Raw genomic sequence first — 18,410 nt, forward strand, 5'->3', positions numbered from 1 at the left:
AAGCCTGCATCTCCCTTCCTCCCATTTGCTGCATGATTACAGAATGAAGGAGGAAGCAGCAACACATTCTTCTTTGGCCATTTTTTAAAGAACTATCATTAAAGAATCTTGGGAGTTATCCATAAATAACAATTACTATTAAGGGAAATCATAAAGAATAAACACAAATCCTTGTCTGAGGGATGGGAAAGTTGGTATCCTCTGATTTTGTTTTTAATCCTTGAAGAATTTAAATAACCCTTTAAGGCATAAGAGAATGTAGATATCTGGGAAGATTGGGTATAACTGAAAAAATTAAGAAAGAAGAATCAACTGGAAATATGAGAGATCTGGAAAAAGAATTCATGGGGAAATCAAATAAACAGGAAACAAAGACAACCACTTGAGGAAATGATTTCTCTTCGTGTCATGGAAGCTGAACTTCTCCATGCCCTCTCCCTATCCGGTCTCAATCCCATCACTATCTTGATATGGATGACTCCAGCCTTTATTTCAGAGGCACTCTCTCTCCCAAGCCCAGTCTCACATAATCAATTTCTAATGTCCCTACCTCAAGGGGTTTTAGCATCAAAAATGATTGCTGCTTTGACATTCCATATTTTTGATAAAGCCAGCCACCAAGGCTCAAACGCCAACGTGTCTTCCTCTAGCCAAGTCCCATAAGTGCTATCTCCAAAATATTTCTTGTATCTATCCTCTCTGAACCTACATCTTTTCTTCTCCCTCCCCAAGTGGGACCACTTGATCCCTGTCTGTAGTGGCCTCAGCCAAATCTTCAATTCCCACCACCAACTGCACCCTGAGATGTGACACCCTGCATTTAACCCGAGCCAGCTCCACCCAGGGGTCTTACATCAGGTACCGCTGGCTGCCAGTCCCTCCCTAAAGTCCCAGCTTTAATCAAAGGGCTCCTAGGGCTTCCCTGGTGGCGCAGTGGTTGAGAATCCGCCTGCCGACGCAGGGGACACGGGTTCGTGCCCCGGTCCGGGAAGATCCCACGTGCCGCGGAGCGGCTGGGCCCGTGAGCCATGGCCGCTGAGCCTGCGCGTCCGGAGCCTGTGCTTCGCAACGGGAGAGGCCACAACAGTGAGAGGCCCGCGTACCGCAAAAAAAAGGGCTCCTAGTTCCCTAATCCCAGCCTGCCTCCACTCCCTCAAATAACAGGGCTTCACCCCTAAGCTTTGCTCCCAAGCTCTTGTCCTGGTAAGTGCCCAGTAAGTCTGGCTCCTCCTGAATTTAGGACTCTTGCCAGTTTCCCAAGTTGGCCCTGAAAAACCCTTCCCCAATCTCCAGGTCAGTGCTGGAATCTGCTAGCCCCGGCACACTGTGTTTATACCCAGAGTTGACTGGTTGTCTAAGGGCCCGGAGATTGCCACACCTGCCAGAAACTGCTTGCCAGCTCTAAATGTCACGTAAACTCCCACCAGGCGAAAACCAGAGCCAGAAACAAGGCACTCAGCAGAATTCTATTTGCTCCATCTGGGCCCTGACGTGGGCTCCGGGGCCCTGTTCCAGCTCTGGAAATGCCACGGGCTTCGGCTTTCTTCGGCTGAGTCGGCCCTTCTGGTTTTACCCACATTGAATAACTATTTGGACATTTCGTTTTCCTGATCTTCATTTCTCACCCCCTTGCTCCCCCAGTAAAGATGACAGCTTGCTCCAGTTCGGACCTTCCAAGCAGCCACCTCCCACCATTATCTGCCACCCCTCCCAGTTTCTGCCCATGGCCACCACTGTCCATTGCCTACCTGACAGCTACCCTCCCTCTTTCTTCCTGGCTTACAGAACCCTGATTCTTTAATCTCTTGAAGCACAGGCCCTTCCTCAGCCCTAAGGAAAGAATCATACCTTGTCATGGTAATTTGGCCAGTGACTGAAAGGAATATGCATGTGCTTATTCATGCATTCATGGCTAATTAAACATATGATGTCTTCTGAGGACAGCTTTCCGTCCCAACTTAAAACCAACCAACCAAACAAACAAACAAACAAAAACACCAGGAAAAGGGCTCGTGCCAATTCTCTGCCTTGAATGCACAGGAGATATCTGGAGCTGCAGCAGCCATCTTGAGATCAAAAGGCAACAACAGAGGATGTGCAGGCCAATATTCTAATGACAGTGAAGAGAAAGACCAAGAGGGCCTGTGTTCTTGACAGCATCATTGGGTTACTTCCCTAGCCCTTGCCTATCCATCCCAGGTTTCTCGTTATGTGATTCAAATAAATTCCTATCTGTGTGAGCCAGTATTAACCAAGTTTCTATTACAGGCAACCAAACCCTGTTCCTCTAATAGAACAGACACATGGACTGCATAACTTTCTAGAAGACTGTGCTGTGTTTGGTGCCTGAGGTTGGGTTGGTCAATATCCCCCCAGTCTCCTTTTCCCTTCTTCTCATTCCATCTTTCTCCTCTCCAATTTGCTCTATACCAAAGGTATTGGCACTTAGCTCACACACGTTTTGTTTTATATATATAATTTTTTTATTTTTATTTTTTTGCAGTACACGGGCCTCTCACTGCTGTGGCCTCTCCCGTTGTGGAGCACAGGCTCCGGACGCACAGGCTCAGCGGCCATGGCTCATGGGCCCAGCCGCTCTGCGGCATGCGGGATATTCCCGGACTGGGGCACGAACCTGTGTCCCCTGCATCGGCAGGCGGACTCTCAACCACTGTGCCACCAGGGAAGCCCCATATAATATTTTTAAAGTACATGAGTGACAACAGTGAAAACAGTGGAGGAGGGAATTCCATAGGCCAGTTCCTCCACAAAACAGCTAATAAAAACTGTTAGAATCAACTTTATCTGCTCTAAAGCTTTACAGCAACCAGGTGAACACATAATCAAGAAAAAAGTGGCTGAATATCAGTGAGAGGGATTTGTGGCATTTTGACTTCCCTAGCCCCGTGCCCCCTTACCCAGGTCAATGGTGGTTTTGAAGACACAACTCACTTCCCTGGTGTGGGTTACTTGTGCTGGAAGTATCAGAGCAGACATTGTTTTAAAATAATTATGGTTTTGTTTGACCTGCCTGGTGACTCCCTGAAGGACAGATGCAAAGGTCTTATGTTTATTTCATCTAATTCAGAACTCTCCCTGAGTGAAGAGCTGAGTACCCAAGAGGCATTTGTCAAAAATGTTTAAAGGCAAATGAATTATCTGCTGCCACTTGGGGCAAAGGATACTGTTTGGGACAAACAACAGACGTAGCAAAAAGCCTGGTAAGAGTGAGATACTTTGGGAAATAAAAATTTTGAAAGCTTCTACATGTTCCTGGGAATCTAAAAGTTCATATGCATGGTACACCCGCAGAAAAGATCAGAGAAGGTCCTAATGTTGCATTTCAAACTGACTTTCAGGCTCTGTGCAAGTAGGAAGTGAAGACTAGGGCAGAGTGGTAAACAGCATGGCTGAGTATTGAAGGCATGCTCCAAACACACACAGCCTACTAGCTATTTAATTTTTTCTTTTTTCTCTCTCTCTCCTCCTCTTCCTCCTCCCCTTCCTTTTTTCTTTTCTTTTCTTTTCCTTTCTTTCTTTTTTATTATTTGGTTTGAGAAGTTTAAGGAAATCTCTGTCAAAATTGCTAACTGAACACTACACTAACCAAAGACATCAATGGCTTTATATGACAAAGAATGTAGGCTTCACAAAATTGTTTCAGAAAAATCACTAAACAAAGATCAGCAACCACAAAAAGCAAGAATAACAAGGCCTGAGAAGGAGGGGAAATCTGATTGCCAGTGTAGCCACATTACAGTATTCAAAATATCCAGTCTTCAACCAAAAAAAAATTACAAGGCATGTAAAGACACAAGAAAGTATGGCCATATATAGGGGGAAAAAAGAAAATAATAGAAATCATTTCTGAAGAAGCCCAAACATTAAACTTAATATTAAGTCCAATATTAAACTAGACAAACTTTAAATCAATCATTTAAAATATGCTCACAAAGCTAAAGGAAACCATATACGCAGAACCAAAGGAAACCATAAAAATAATGTCTCACCAAGCAGAGAATATCCATAAACAGATACTTTGTAAAATGAAACCAAATAGAAATTCTGGAGTTGAGAAGTACAATAATTGAACTGAAGAGTTCAACATCAGATTTGAGCAGAGAGAAGAATCAGGGAACTTGAAGATATATTAATTGAGATTACCCAGTCTTAGCAGACTAAAAATAAGAATACAAAAAAAAAAAAATGAACATAACCTAAGAGATCTATGGGATACCATCAAGAATACTAACATACACATAACGGGAGTCCCCAAAAGAGAGGAGAGGAAAAAGGCAGAAAGAACACATGAAGAAATAATGACCAAAACACTTAATTTGTATATCCAAGAACCTCAACAAACTCCAGGTATGATAAATTCAAAGAGATCCACATTGAGACACATTGTAATCAAAGTATTGAAAAACAAAGAGAGACTCCCAAAAGTAGCAAGAAATAAGAGACTTGTCACATACAAGGGAGTCACCATAAGCTTAACAGTTGATTTCTTGTCCAGAATCATGGAGGGCAGGCAATGTGATGACATTCTAAATGCTTTAAAAAAACTGTCAACTAAGAATTCTATATTCAGCAAAACTATCCTTCAAAAAGGAAAGGGAAATTAAGACACTCCCCTATTTAAAAAACTGGGAGAGTCTGTCCCTAGTAGGGCAGGGACTGCCCTACAAGAAATGCTACAAGGAGCTCTTCATGCAGAAATGAAAGGACACCAGCAATAGCTTGATCCACATGAAGAAATTAAAACACAAGCAAAGGTAACTACATAGGTAAATCTAAAAGTCAATATCCATGTATATTTACATATTTCCTTTTTTATGTGATTTAAAAGACAACTATAGAAAACAATGATTACAAATCTATGTCAATGGGCACACATGGTATCAAAATGTAATTTGGGACAACAAAGTACATATGCACAAGAGAACAGTAAACAGTGAGAGGTTGCATTCCTAAAGCACTGAACAGCCACAACCCCCTAGAAAAGACAGCCTCTCTGCCACATCCTCTCCACTTTGCTAGTTACCTGCTTGGTCTTTACAGGCATTTGACTTTGCAACTCCTCTGTTTAAAAGTGCTTCCCGATTAATAATGCTTCTGCTACTTTCTATGTTGTATTTAGCTGTGGTGGACATTTCTTATTGTCCCTTTTAGATTGTCAAGAGTTTCTTTGCACCGTTATTCGCTAAATTGTCTTTAAATTTTAAATTTAAGAAAGGTGAAAATAACTGACAAATCATGTTCTGTATTTTTGAATTTGGAACAGAAAAATTCCTTAGCACCAAGTTTGGAAACAAGCAAGAATTCTTGGGTTTGAAAGTAAAACTCCAAACAAAATGCTGGGTAATTAATCTTTTCTCTTTTTTTAATATTGGTGCTTTTGTATTTAAGGAAAATATTATAATTAAAAAACAACCCTCTCTAAGCAGCATTTACTTCTTATAAATAAGAGAGGAATCTCTAAGCAGCATTTACTTCTTATAAATAAGAGAGGAACATGTGTGCTGATTATTTTTAACATGTTTACTTTGTTTGATTTTCAGGTAGGCAATCCTCACAAAACACTCCCTAAACTCTTTCTTCTCATTTGCTTCTCGCCTCTGCTCCCTTACAGTCCACAAGAAATCAGAACAAGTAAGAATATTTTAGCCACTGGACCACAGCATTATCACCCTGCAATATTTCTTTGTGTCACTTAATGTTTAGTGGTTTCAGATACATCTTTACTCTAATAGCTAAACATAAAAGAAATGTCTAAAGTGTTTACAGATACATTTTTTTTAAATCTGAAAGCTACCCAAGACCTTCTTAGTCTGTGGATTACACACTTTTACATCATTGATATTTATATACTTTGTCCATTTAACTTGACTTCGGCTACTGGGTGTCAAATTCTATTTAGTCTCCAGATGAAATGAGATATTTAAAACTATCCGTTAATAATTCTGAAAGAATTCTCCTGAAATATTAAGGCAGAGCAAAAGTTCTATAATGCTATTAAATAGTGGACTTGGGTATGAATATGATGAGCTAGAATTCACTTTTATATTCACTTCTTTCTTAAAATCTTTACCTTCCCCCAATTTTATGTACTTGAAAATCCACTGATACTTCAGCCAAATGAATTGCTTACACTTTTTTAGTAGTTATTTCATCTTGTCAGTGAGAACGTGTAAGCAGTTTGGAATTACTACATGAGAATATAAGCCCCATGAAGGCAAGAACTTCCACAATTCTGTTCACTGACTGTTTCTCTTCATCACCCCATAGTACCTGGTACGCAGTTGGCTCTCAATAAATGTTTGTCCCACATTTTTTGAATTTGTAGAACTAAATCACAAAAAGATTGAATTTAGTAGTCAAAGAATTGCAAATATTCTTTGCAATTAACAATTTTGCTGTCAAAAACAACAAAGTTATTTTTCATGATTACTTTCTAAAGTTCAATCTCTTGAACTCTGAGGTTCGTTTATAGAACCAGATAGAGCATCATTTAATCAGTGTGGGACAGCTCACCTTGCTGACACACAGGGTCGTTGCAAAGCAGAACTGCTTTAGGTAGTAGGATCCATTTAGTAAGCTGTCATTTAACTACACTTAATGGCAACCTATTCACCTGTGGGAGCAGCTGCCTCTCCGAGAGGTGAACAAATAGCTCTCTTTGCCTTGGAAGAAATAGACTCAGTACATTTGAGCCTTTTAATAGCCTCCCTATTTATAATTAGGAGTACTCTCAGTACTCACACCATCACTTGTGTCATTAGAGTCTATAAATATAAATGCATCTCTAGTGCTTCTTTCTTTTTGGTCTCTGCACTCTTTCTTTGCAACTTCCATTTCTAACAGTCCTAAGACGTCTGTTCAGAGTCCTGAAGTCTTCAAATGGCTCACAGAGATGGTATCACTTGGCACTGTAGATTCTCCACCCATGACCCCAGTGGTCCACAAACGTAACCCCCCTTCCTTAGGTATTTTCTAGGGGTGATCTGGCTATCTAAAGAAAAATAGATGATGTCTCTTTGTTTGGAGTAAAGTTTAAACAAAAGGCGTGAGGAGATCTAATGTAATGTTGGGAGAGGAAGAACTCTCTTCCCGGAGACCCTTTACCCTTTCACACTGGCTGTTCCAGGCGTGGCCCCCTTGGTCCTCACTACCCCCCTGCCCGTGAACGTGCTCCAACGACCATTCGGACCGCAGGCTCCTTTTCCTCAAGCATCTCTCCCAGGCTGGAGGGTCCTCTAATTACCCTCACCTTCCCACCCCGGGGTATATACACCATTCACATCCAATCTCAGGTCTAGGCTTGACCCTAGCCGCTCCAGACACCCTAATCTTTTCCCTCTCTGAGCTCCCTTAACAGTGGCAGCAAAATGCCCCTGGGTGGGAGTGGTGAGTGCTTATTTCAGCTCCAACCAAGACATTCCCTTGCTTGTTTGTTTTACATATAAGGCTCCAGGTAAGTGTTAGTTGAAGAAAGAATTCTGTCTTTAAGAAAATAAAATAAAAATAAAATCCAGAAACCATTGGTCTGCAGTGCTGATTTTGGTAAACAATTGGTTACTGGATTCCTTAAGGCTAGTCCTACTTTGCAAACCAAATCAAGAGGCTTTTGAAGGGCAGAATGTATCTTATTTTTTGTAGGTATCACCCTTGGTATGTAGTATAAGGCTACATAACATGGGAAGTGTTCTAGAAAATATAGCTGAGTAAATGAATTTTAATGTTAAAATTAGAATATATCATACAGGCACCCCTCCTCTAGAGATGAACTTTATGGGGTACCAGGAATTTCTATATATCAGTGTGGTTGGTTGTTATAGGGGTATGTATCTATGTGTGTGTGTGTGTATATATATATATATATATATATAACATATATATTATATATACAATATCACTGAACTGTACACTTAAAGTTAGTGCACTTTTTATGTGCTTTACTGTATTAGGTTAGCCCTCAATTTTTACATAAATACACACAATTAAAAAGTAAGAAAAAAATGCATTTGCTCAACAAGCATGAATTGAGTCCATATTATATTCCTGGCTCCGGGCAAGGTACCGTGTTCCACATTCATTCACCAGTGACTATACGCTATGAGATAACGTGGTCCTTACCCTCACAGAGTTTAAAGTCATGTGAGCAGGATAAACAATAAGCAATTGTAGTCAAGAAGGATAAACATGCACTAAACCTGTACAGTCATGTCAGCATCTAATTTTATGTAGATATTTAATGCCAGTTTTCACAATGTAAATGGAGAAGCCCAGATTCAGATACAGGCAGTCGCTCAGTTCCCTGCCCACCTGGTGACTCCATCTGGATCCAGCACAAAAGCAGCACCTCTTCAGAAGGACAAGGATGGACTCAGCTGCCCAGGGTCCCTTGGTCCCTCACTCCTGGCTCACCAGCCAGTTCTGGGGCCTTTGGGTCTCCTTTGTCCTTAAGGGTCCCTTTCTCCTGGTGCCCCCTGGAACAGGAGGATGCGAAGGAGGGGGAAAGTTAATTACCTTTCATTGAACACTGACTCTGTGCCAGTTACCGCACTAAGCAATGTGTCAATTCTTCCCACGAACCCTCAGACTTTTGTCCGATTCTGTCATCCTCATTTCATGTATAAGGAAAGTGAAGGTGACAGAGGATAAATAGCCGTGGGTGACAAGGCTGAGACTGAAATCCAGGTCTGGGGACCAGGACTGGGGCTGCCCCAAGAGTTTCTCCTTCCAGAAGTTCAAGCAACTCTCGGGGACCTATGTCAACCCTTTTTACGGACCCAGAACATCTAGGAGAATGGAAGGCTGCCCACAGCCCTGCTGCGCAGCTCATGAAAATCAAGGAGACCAGCATGTCCCTCTGTCTTTCCCCATAATGACGCGAGCTTCAGAAACCAGCTGGCCATCCCAAGGTTCAGACATCTCCATTCCAAGCCTTGATGAGATAAATACACTCAACCCGAAGGAAGCAGTTCTACAGATGCAAGTCCCAAACTCCAAACACTGTAAGAAGTCCTAGCCTAGTAAAATCATTCTATTTCCTAAATGGGAAGCTATCCTTGAAATACGAGCCCTGAGAGAACTGGATACTTATCCTGAATATTTGCTATCATTAGAAAATGACTTCTTCATGTCTTGCTTTTTTAAAAATTGTTTTTCTATCTGCCATGTTGTGTTTTGTTTTGTTTTGTTTTTCTCTTGGACATAAGTTTCTGCTTCAAACAGCATTTTAAAAAAAGCAAAATTTAAATTTTAAAATGCTTTATTTTAGACAAATCTGGCCAGTGCAATAAAGAATCAGTTTTAATTTCCTAATCAGTATGTGCTTATCCCTAATGTCCTAGGGGACTGAGCCTTAAATGACTGCAATAGAATGGTGACTTTATCCTAGTAGGAAAAAGGCTTTACCACCCCCTTAATTTCTCCAACACTTAATTTGAGACACAAATAGCAAGACAATCAACGATGACAGAGCTGGCAGGGCACCTGAAGCTGAAACAGGAAACTCTGTATCCAGCCTCAAAGATAAGGTTTAGTTAGACAAGCGTTTTTCAACCACCAGGAGGTTGTAGGAAGTAGCGAGACGTGACAATTACACGGGACGTGAGTTTCAGGCCTAGTTTCAATCTCAGCTCTGTCACTAACTTGTGATGTGCTCTTGGGCAAGTCCGTCCAACTCACCACGCTTCTGGTCTTGATCTCTACAGCCAGCGGGGTCACCCCATAACAACACTGGCCAATTGACTTGACAGGGTTGTTATGAATAGCAAATAACGTAGCAATTATAACACACACACACACACACACACACACGTTACACAACCGCACCATTATGGGAATCTAGCACGGTGGCTGGGGAGGAATATATGACAAGTCATAAGATGCAAAATTCTGCGTGCGTATTTACTGGAAGAAGTACGTTTCAGCCTGCATGTCAATCAACTGAGCTCTTCTCCTGGTTTCTGTGTCTTCTTCTTTTCAACCCCTGCTCCCTTCCAGTCTTTAAAACCTGTTTCTCAGCTCAGTCACGGATTGGGATGTGACTTTTGGGTGACGAGGATGCGGAGCCTTGGCAAGAGCAAATACAAGCACTCACTAGCCCTCTGAGAGTATTTATTTCAATTTTGTGCTTCTTATGAAAATGGAAATAAGGAAACTGGAGAGTGTGATGGACTGAACGTTTGTGTCCCTCCCGCCACCCTCAAAGTGCACAAGTTGATGCCCTAACCCCCGGTGTGAAGGTCATCCGATCACAGAGTATCCGAGAGAGAACATTTGCATCAGGAATTAGCAGCCTGCGCGGCACAGAGCAGGCATATATGGTGGTAGCCTCAGAAAGAGAAAAGAGATTGTCAGAGAAGCTGCACCAAACGACAAATGCCTCAATCTGAACTTCAGCTAAACACACACAATCTCTTCGAAGTAATCCCCATAGAATAACTAAAGCGGGAGTCAGCAAACTAGGACCCACACACCAAATCCAGCTTGCAGTTCTACGGCCCGTGAGCTAAGAACTGTTTGTCCATTTTTAAATGGTTGAAAAAAAGATAGAACTTCATCACACGTGAACATTACAGGAAATTCAAATTTGAGTGTCCGTAAATAGAGTTTTATTGGGACCCAGCCATGCTCATCCATTTACATATGTCTAGGCTGCTTTTGTGTGACAAAGGCAGAGCTGGGTAGTTATGACAGAGACCATATGGCCCATAAAGCTGAAGATATTTACTATCTTGCCCTTTATAGAAGAAGTTTGCCAATCCCTGATCTAAAGTTCAGTTCCCATGAAGGTAGACAAAAGCTTCTGTACACAGACATGGCCGAGCAAGTATAAAAAGTAAGTGGAAAATATAGGGTACAAAAGCAATTTCATCTTCTACGTCACGAGTTCTGAGGAGTTCTAGAAGTCGGGGCGAGGTCCCTCTGGGAGAAATCTGGGCAAGGTTCTGACCAGCTCAACCCTCCCCCCCAAAAGAGCCCCTTCTGCTTTCATCCTTATATATTGGGATGCCATGTGTAATTTTATTTGAAAAAAGGGTTTTCTTTCCAAAACAAATGAAGAAGTTTGAAACTTGCTGTGACTTATTTTATCTAGGAGAGATGATTGCAAACTCAAGCACGCTTCAAAGGCAGTGAATGAAAAGGGACCATTATGCATGGAAAATCACACAAACCAGGACTAAAACCCAATCGGCTCAATTTGCTAAGAACACAATGCAGGCAGCCAACACGGTAGGTTCTAAGAAGACATGATCTTTGTCATAAGGCACTTTCTTCCACCTCGGCTTAACCCATTCCGCACACAGCCCTGGAGAGCCCTTCATAAATGTATAAAATCACAAAGCAATTTGATTCACAGGCCCGTATGAGGGTCACACGCCCATTTTCCTGGCGGCAGCCCAATCAAAAACCTTAAAGAAACTACAAACAGTGTTGCAGAGCACCTATAACTTATTTTTATAAGTAATGAGTCATTAACAGGTACTTCGGGAGGTAATTAAAGGAAAACTAATGGCAGCAGACGGTAAGGCTTGGAGTTTTCCTGTTTGCTTTGTTAGTAAAGCCATAGTCTTCTATATGCCATTGAAAGTCTCTGAAAAATTAGTTTAGTCGTGTAGTATGGAACTAGTAAACTGATATACGCTAGGCTCCATCTAAAAAAGCAGCTCTACCGTGTCACTAGATGTGCAAGCAGGAGCTGAATGATCTGTTGGGGAGATTGCAAGAGGCCTCCTGCCTTGAGGGTGGGATAGGATGGTCCCAGGAGACTTTCAGGCCTGAGAGCTTATGATTTGATAGTGTTTCTGGCTGAAGGGAGTATTCCAGATCTCCCGAACTGGAACCTAGCAAGGTTTCCAGTGTGAATGTTGGCGTGGATTCTCCTTCCCAACCTTGGCGAAAGGGTGGTTTGGGGCCTAGGAGATCCAACATGGTAAGTCAGCCGCATGCCCAGCACATGAGGGCTGCTGAGGGGGGCACTGTATTTATTAGCTGGATCTGTCCAGGTGCCTGGGTGAATGAGGGAGAGGTAACTGACTTTGTCACTTGATATGTTTATGGGACACACTCGAAATACAGCAGATACTGCACCATAAAAATAAACTAATTAATTAATTTTAAAAAATAAATTTAAAAAATAAAAGTAAAAAAGCAGCTCTGGTACATATTAATTTATTTGTTTATTTTTTTTAATATTTATTTATTTGGCTGTGCCGAGTCTTAGTGGCAGCACGCAGGATCTTCTTCGCGGCATGCGGGCTCCCTTCAGTTGCGCCATGCATGCGGGATTTAGTTCCCCAACCAGGGATCGAACCCGGGACCCCTGCTTTGGGAGCGCGGAGTCTTAACCACTGGACCAGCGGGAAATCCCTGGTACATTTATATTAAGACTGAGTCTTGCAGAACGCCTGGGGCAGTCAATACTTAATACTCAAATCAAGAAAGAACTACTCGGGAAATGAGGAATCATCTGTGTGTTATATTTTAATAAATATGTGTTGTAATGAGCGTAAAAAGATCAAGTGACTTCATTATCCACCAAATTTTTTTTACAGGGATTAAATGAGGAAATTAATTACATAAGCCACTCACCGGCAAGAACAGAGCACTTGCTGAAAGCCAGGCCAGGACTCATCATCCCAAAGTCAAACCTTTTTCCATACAAATGACTCTCCAAAATCGTACGCATCCATTGGAAAATAAAACTCCCAACATAAATATTTCTCTTACCTGCTATTTTTCAATATCTTGATTCAGGCAAGGTCAATTCTGTATTTGTTTTCATTATTCATCCACTAGCAAATCCTTAATGAGTTGCTTATTTTTCCTGCCTCCGTTTTCTGAAGTTCTTACCTATTCTATTTTTTTTTTTTTTTTTTTTTTTTTTTGCTGTACGCGGGCCTGTCCCCTACATCGGCAGGCGGACTCTCAACCACTGCGCCACCAGGGAAGCCCTTCTTACCTATTCTAAAAAGTTGTCCTATATTTTGAACTACATGGGTATCCAGTCATCATGCCATACACCTCAAACTTGTACAGTGCTGTATGTCAATTACATCTCAATAAAACTGAAAAAAATATTTCAAGTTGTTCTAAATATTCTAAAATAGCAAGTGAGACAACTTCCAAATGAACCTCACTTTAAAGTAAGAAGCAGTCTGGGCAGTAAGAGGGAGGGAGCGGACCTACCCGCATGCTAAGGAGGGTTCTGATTCTTTAATAGCAGTATGTTGAAAATGCTCTCCCTCAGACCTACAGCCTGCAGTGTCTCTAAGAACATACTGTAACCACATTCCTGAGCACTTCTGTGGCCAAATAAATAGACTAAGACCAAATCTCAGGCATGGAAGAGGGGATCTGGCAAGTCTGAAATATGCATGTGGGACAAGCCCCAAAGTATTAGAACTCCCAGTGAAGCTGTTACTTGTGCTACAATCATTTAGAAAGGATTTCTAAGAGCCAAAGTTGAATTGTGGCAATTCTATACAGTCAAATATAGCTAATACACACACACACACGCCCCCCCACACACATAAAATCCCTCTTTGCTATATATATATATATATATATATATATATATATATATGTGCTATAAGAAAGCATCACTGCAGTGGATTTGCAGCGACGAAGTCAGTGTCAGACTGATTTTGCTTTTCTTCTCTTGCCCCCTGGTGGGGAGATAACTGTAATCCACTCGAATGAAAAGGAGACAAAAAGAGCCAAAAGAATTCATCCTTCAGATAACAAGAGTTCGGCTGTAAAAGTACAAGGACAAAGAAAAGACACTTGAAACAAACACAGAATTTTCCAAATAAGCTAGGAATCATTATTTTCTGTCACCCATCCATCCTCCAAAAACTCAGCCTTTCCTGCCCACTGCCTACTGCTAACAATAAGGTATTCAAACATTCCAATCTAGGTCCAAAAAACTTGATTCCAAAAAGTAAAGTCATGACTTTCATCCCCTCTCCCCTTATCACTCCACCCCCCACACACACACACACACACACACACACACACACACACACACACACTCAGGAAAAAGAAAGGAAGCTTTTCAGGCTGAGTCTTCATGTGCCACAAGCCTCCTCTGTGTCCTTCAAAGGGAGTATTTTACAAAAGGAAAAACAAACAAAATCCTTAGAATGTTCACCAAAACTAGCTATGGACCCATTATCAATTAATTTGGGTATTTTGAAAGTTAATAACTTTATAATTCATACTTACAAGTTATATGGATTCTTAGTTCATGCAATACACAAAATATATGTGTGCTATTTCATCACCACAGGTAATTTATAAGAACTAAAATAACTCATATTCAACTTACTTCCCTTAAATTATTAATGATCATTAGCTATTAATTTATATTAATTATCAGACAATTAATATAAATTACTAGAATGCCCTAAAATGGAAAAAATATGAAATGTAAAGTCAAAAAGCCACAGTTCTAACTCTAGCCTCTATCATTAATTTACTGTGTCATCTTACAGTGTAAACTTCCGGGCAGTGAAAGTAAGTTTCTCAACTGTAAAATTAGGGCCCTGAGTGGAGAAGTCCCCTAGGGTCTCTGCAGTGTTGACGTTGGTTGTTCTAGAAGGAAACAGCGGATGAGCCACATCTTCCATTTCCCTTGATCAGAGTGCCCTCTAGTGGCTATCAGGAAAAATTACATAATTTTTAAACTTTTTGCATATGTATAGGAGAGGGCTAAATCCTGTGGTACACCAACTTTTTTGGATAGGTGTGATGGTTAATTTTATATGTCAGCTTGGCTAGGCCATGGTACCCAGATATTTGGTCAAACGCCAGTCTAAATGTTGTGATGGCACTTTTTAGATGTGATTAACATTTTGTCCATAGATTTTAGTCCCTCCATAATGTGGGTGGGCCTCATCCAATCACTAGAAGCCTCAAAAGAAAACGACTGAGGCCGCCCAAGGAAGAAGGAACTTCCAGACTGCCTTTGGACTCAAGACTGCAACATCCACTCTTCTCCGGGTCTCCAGCCTGCCAGCCCACCCTGCAAAATCCCAACTCGCCAGCCCCCTACAGTGCGAGCCAATTTCTAAAATTAAATCTCAATCAGCCACTCGCCATATATTTATAAACACGTATATACACAGAGACATACCCACACACTCTATTGGTTGATTCTCTGGAGAACCCTGACTGATACGATCAGTGATCCTTAGGCACTTCCCAGAAAATGCACGTGTACTTCTGTCTCCAAAGAGAAAATGTCTGCAAGTTATGAGACTTGGTGGTGGTGAGAGTCTGTGACTCATGTGAGGGGGCGGGGCAAAGTGGTGAGCTACTCTGTCTACAAGCAAACAGTTCCCATCATCCCTCACTGAGCACTAAGCTATCCCAAGTGAGGGCAGCACAGAAAGAGACTAAACTCTCTGAAAACTGTAGCACAGTTTTAAGTAAGAGTATCCCTGTGCTGGCCTTGAAGAGACAGGGTCTCTTCACACACTGCTGTCACCATGGAAAACTTCGGACAAAGCAATCTGGCCATTTATGAGACGCTCCTTGACGTCTTGGTATCTTTGATGTAGTCATTTCATGTCTCAGTAAATAACAGAGTTAGTCAAGATTTGTACAGATATGTTCCTCTCAACGTGAGTCACATTAAATCTCAAAATGATCTGTAAGAAAAATGAACTATGACACACCCACAAAATTATCTTTTAGTCATGAAAAATATTTTATATAATTCTAACGATCACAAAATTGTGTTCAGGGAAAAAAAGCAGGGTAGGAAATTTAATAGTTAGTTTTTTAATGTCAAAAATATCACTAAATGTAAAAAATGTCACTAAATACATTTCTGAGTAGTGGCATTATATGTGATTTTAATTTTAATTTCCTGTATTTTCTAAATGATCCACAGTGAATGTGTTATCTAATAATTTAAAATAAAATGTTTTTATATAGCGAATGGTACTTGAACAGATATTGGTACACCCATGCTCATAGCAGCATGAGTCACAGTAGCCAAAAGTTGAAAGCAACCCAGGTGTTCATTAACAGATGAATATGGATAAACAAAACGTCGTATATATTCATATAATGGAACACTATTCAGCCTCATAAAGGAACGAGATTCTAATACTTGCTACAGCATGGATGAACCTTGACAATAGTATGCTTAGTGAAATCAGACAGACACAGAGGGATAAATACCTATGATTCCACTTATGTGAGGTACCAAGAAGAGGCAAATTCGTAGAAAGTAGAACAAGGATTACAGGGGCTGGGCTGGGCTGGGGGATGGGAAGTTGTGTTCAACAGGTACAGTTTTTTGCGGGGAATGGTAAAAAGTTTTAGGTATGCATTGTGGTGACGGTTACATTGTGAATGTATTAAATGATGTATAACATGTATAAAATGTATTAAATGATGAATATTATGTTAGGTATATTTTATCACAATAAACAAAAAGGGAATGCCCTGGGATGCTTTTTCCCGCTCCCTGAGGCAACTCCAGGGATTCCCTCTTCTCTACTCTCAGAGTCCTTTCCTCCTGCTACTGAAGTACACATACCTTCACCCAACGGCATAATTACTTGTCTATTTAGCTTGTCTCCACTTTTTTACTATGAGTCCTAACAGACAGGGATGGACTCCAATTAATCCCTGTACCTCCTGCACACAGTAGGGTAACTGGCACGTAGTAGGTGCACGAAGAAACTTTGCCAGAAATGATTATATGAAAGACAGAAAAGACAGCCCATTCAAAGATTTACTGAACCTCCTTACCGTTAATCAAATTAGAAGCACACGTTCCAGATCAACTGTCATGTCCCCAAGTAAAGCTTCACACTTTCATGGGGCCAACTAGAATAGCTTCAGAAAGCTCTGGAATATAAAATCATTCTCCCTCTTCCAGTTTCATGAGGCTGTCACAAGAGGTTACGGACTCCTACATAGAAAGAGTTGGTGGGGCTTCCCTGGTGGCGCAGCGGTTGGGAGTCCGCCTGCCGATGCAGGGGACGCGGGTTCGTGCCCCGGTCCGGGAGGATCCCGCGTGCCGCGGAGCGGCTGGGCCCGTGAGCCGTGGCCGCTGAGCCTGCGCGTCCGGAGACTGTGCTCCGCAACGGGAGAGGCCACGGCAGTGAGAGGCCAGCGTACCGAAAAAGAAAAAAAAAAAAAGAAAGAAAGAAAGAGTTGGTGGCTCACGGGCCCAGCCGCGGAGCGGCTGGGCCCGTGAGCCGTGGCCGCTGAGCCTGCGCGTCCGGAGACTGTGCTCCGCAACGGGAGAGGCCACGGCAGTGAGAGGCCAGCGTACCGAAAAAGAAAAAAAAAAAAAGAAAGAAAGAAAGAGTTGGTGACTGGGATAGACATTACTGGTGCTCCCTGGTGTCAGGTCTCCCCTCCCCAGGACACGAGGACCACACCTCCGAGACCCCTCTCCACTGGATGGAGCCGTGTGGTGAGGTCTCGCCAAGGGCTTGTGAACAGAACAGATGTAGATCACTTCCGGGATGAGGGAATGAACAGTCCCTGATCAACCTTCTGGTTGTTCCCAGAGTTGCACCCTAAGATTGAAGCAGCCAGGGTCACAGGCTTTGTATGAGGATGAAATAATGCTTAAGGTGTTCCGCCACTGAGATGTTGGGATTGCTTGTCACTTCAGCATAAAAGAGCCTATTGACTGGCACAGAGACTCTGATTTCTGGTGGTCCTCGGGTACGGCTGTTCCTGGGAGCCCCTGTTCGGCTACCAAATCCAACCAACCCGAAGAGCAGGATCTGCCGTGCCTCTTCAGAGGATACAAGCCAATCCCAACAGGCTAAGAGGAGTCCAGACAACAAATAGGAAAAGTCACTGACTCTCAAAGTGCGCCAAGGATTTGAACAGACATTTCTCCAAGGACGACACACACATGGCCAACAGGCACTTGAAAAGATGCTCAGCACCATCAGTTATCAGGGAAATGCACCTCAAAACCACAAAGAGGTAGCACTTCACACCTGCTAAGACGGCTAAAATTCAAAGGACAGACAATAACAAGTGTTGGCGAGTATGTGGAGAGATCAGAACCCTTACATGCTACTGATGAGATTGTAAAATGGGGCAACCACTCTGGAAAACAGTCTGGCAGTTCCTCAAGACGGACACATGGTAAACATAGTTACTGTATGACCCAGCAGTTCCACTCTTAGGGATACAGCCCAGAGACGTGAAAACATATGTCCACACAAACTCACGCACATGTTCATAACAGCGTTACTCATGAGAGTGAAAAAGAGGAAACAAAGCAGCTCCTTTCCCTCACGGGAACCACAGAGGTCTGCAGACCAGCTCTATACCCCTCGGGTCACACAGTAGTTTGGTGGCAGAGCCAGAACTACCAAAGCTACCAATGCCAGTGCTGTTTTTACTACAGT

At 42.1% G+C, this 18,410-nt stretch overlaps 1 protein-coding gene across 1 annotated transcript in view; it reads right to left on the reverse strand.

Annotated features, from left to right (window-relative positions):
- LOC112062583 (scavenger receptor class F member 2-like) overlaps nucleotides 1-18,410 on the reverse strand; it is a 105,205-nt gene that overhangs the window by 45,145 nt on the left and 41,650 nt on the right. The window lies entirely within an intron of this gene.

The sequence above is a fragment of the Physeter macrocephalus genome, chromosome 20, assembly GCF_002837175.3.
Source record: "Physeter macrocephalus isolate SW-GA chromosome 20, ASM283717v5, whole genome shotgun sequence".
Taxonomy (NCBI): Eukaryota; Metazoa; Chordata; class Mammalia; order Artiodactyla; family Physeteridae; genus Physeter; species Physeter macrocephalus.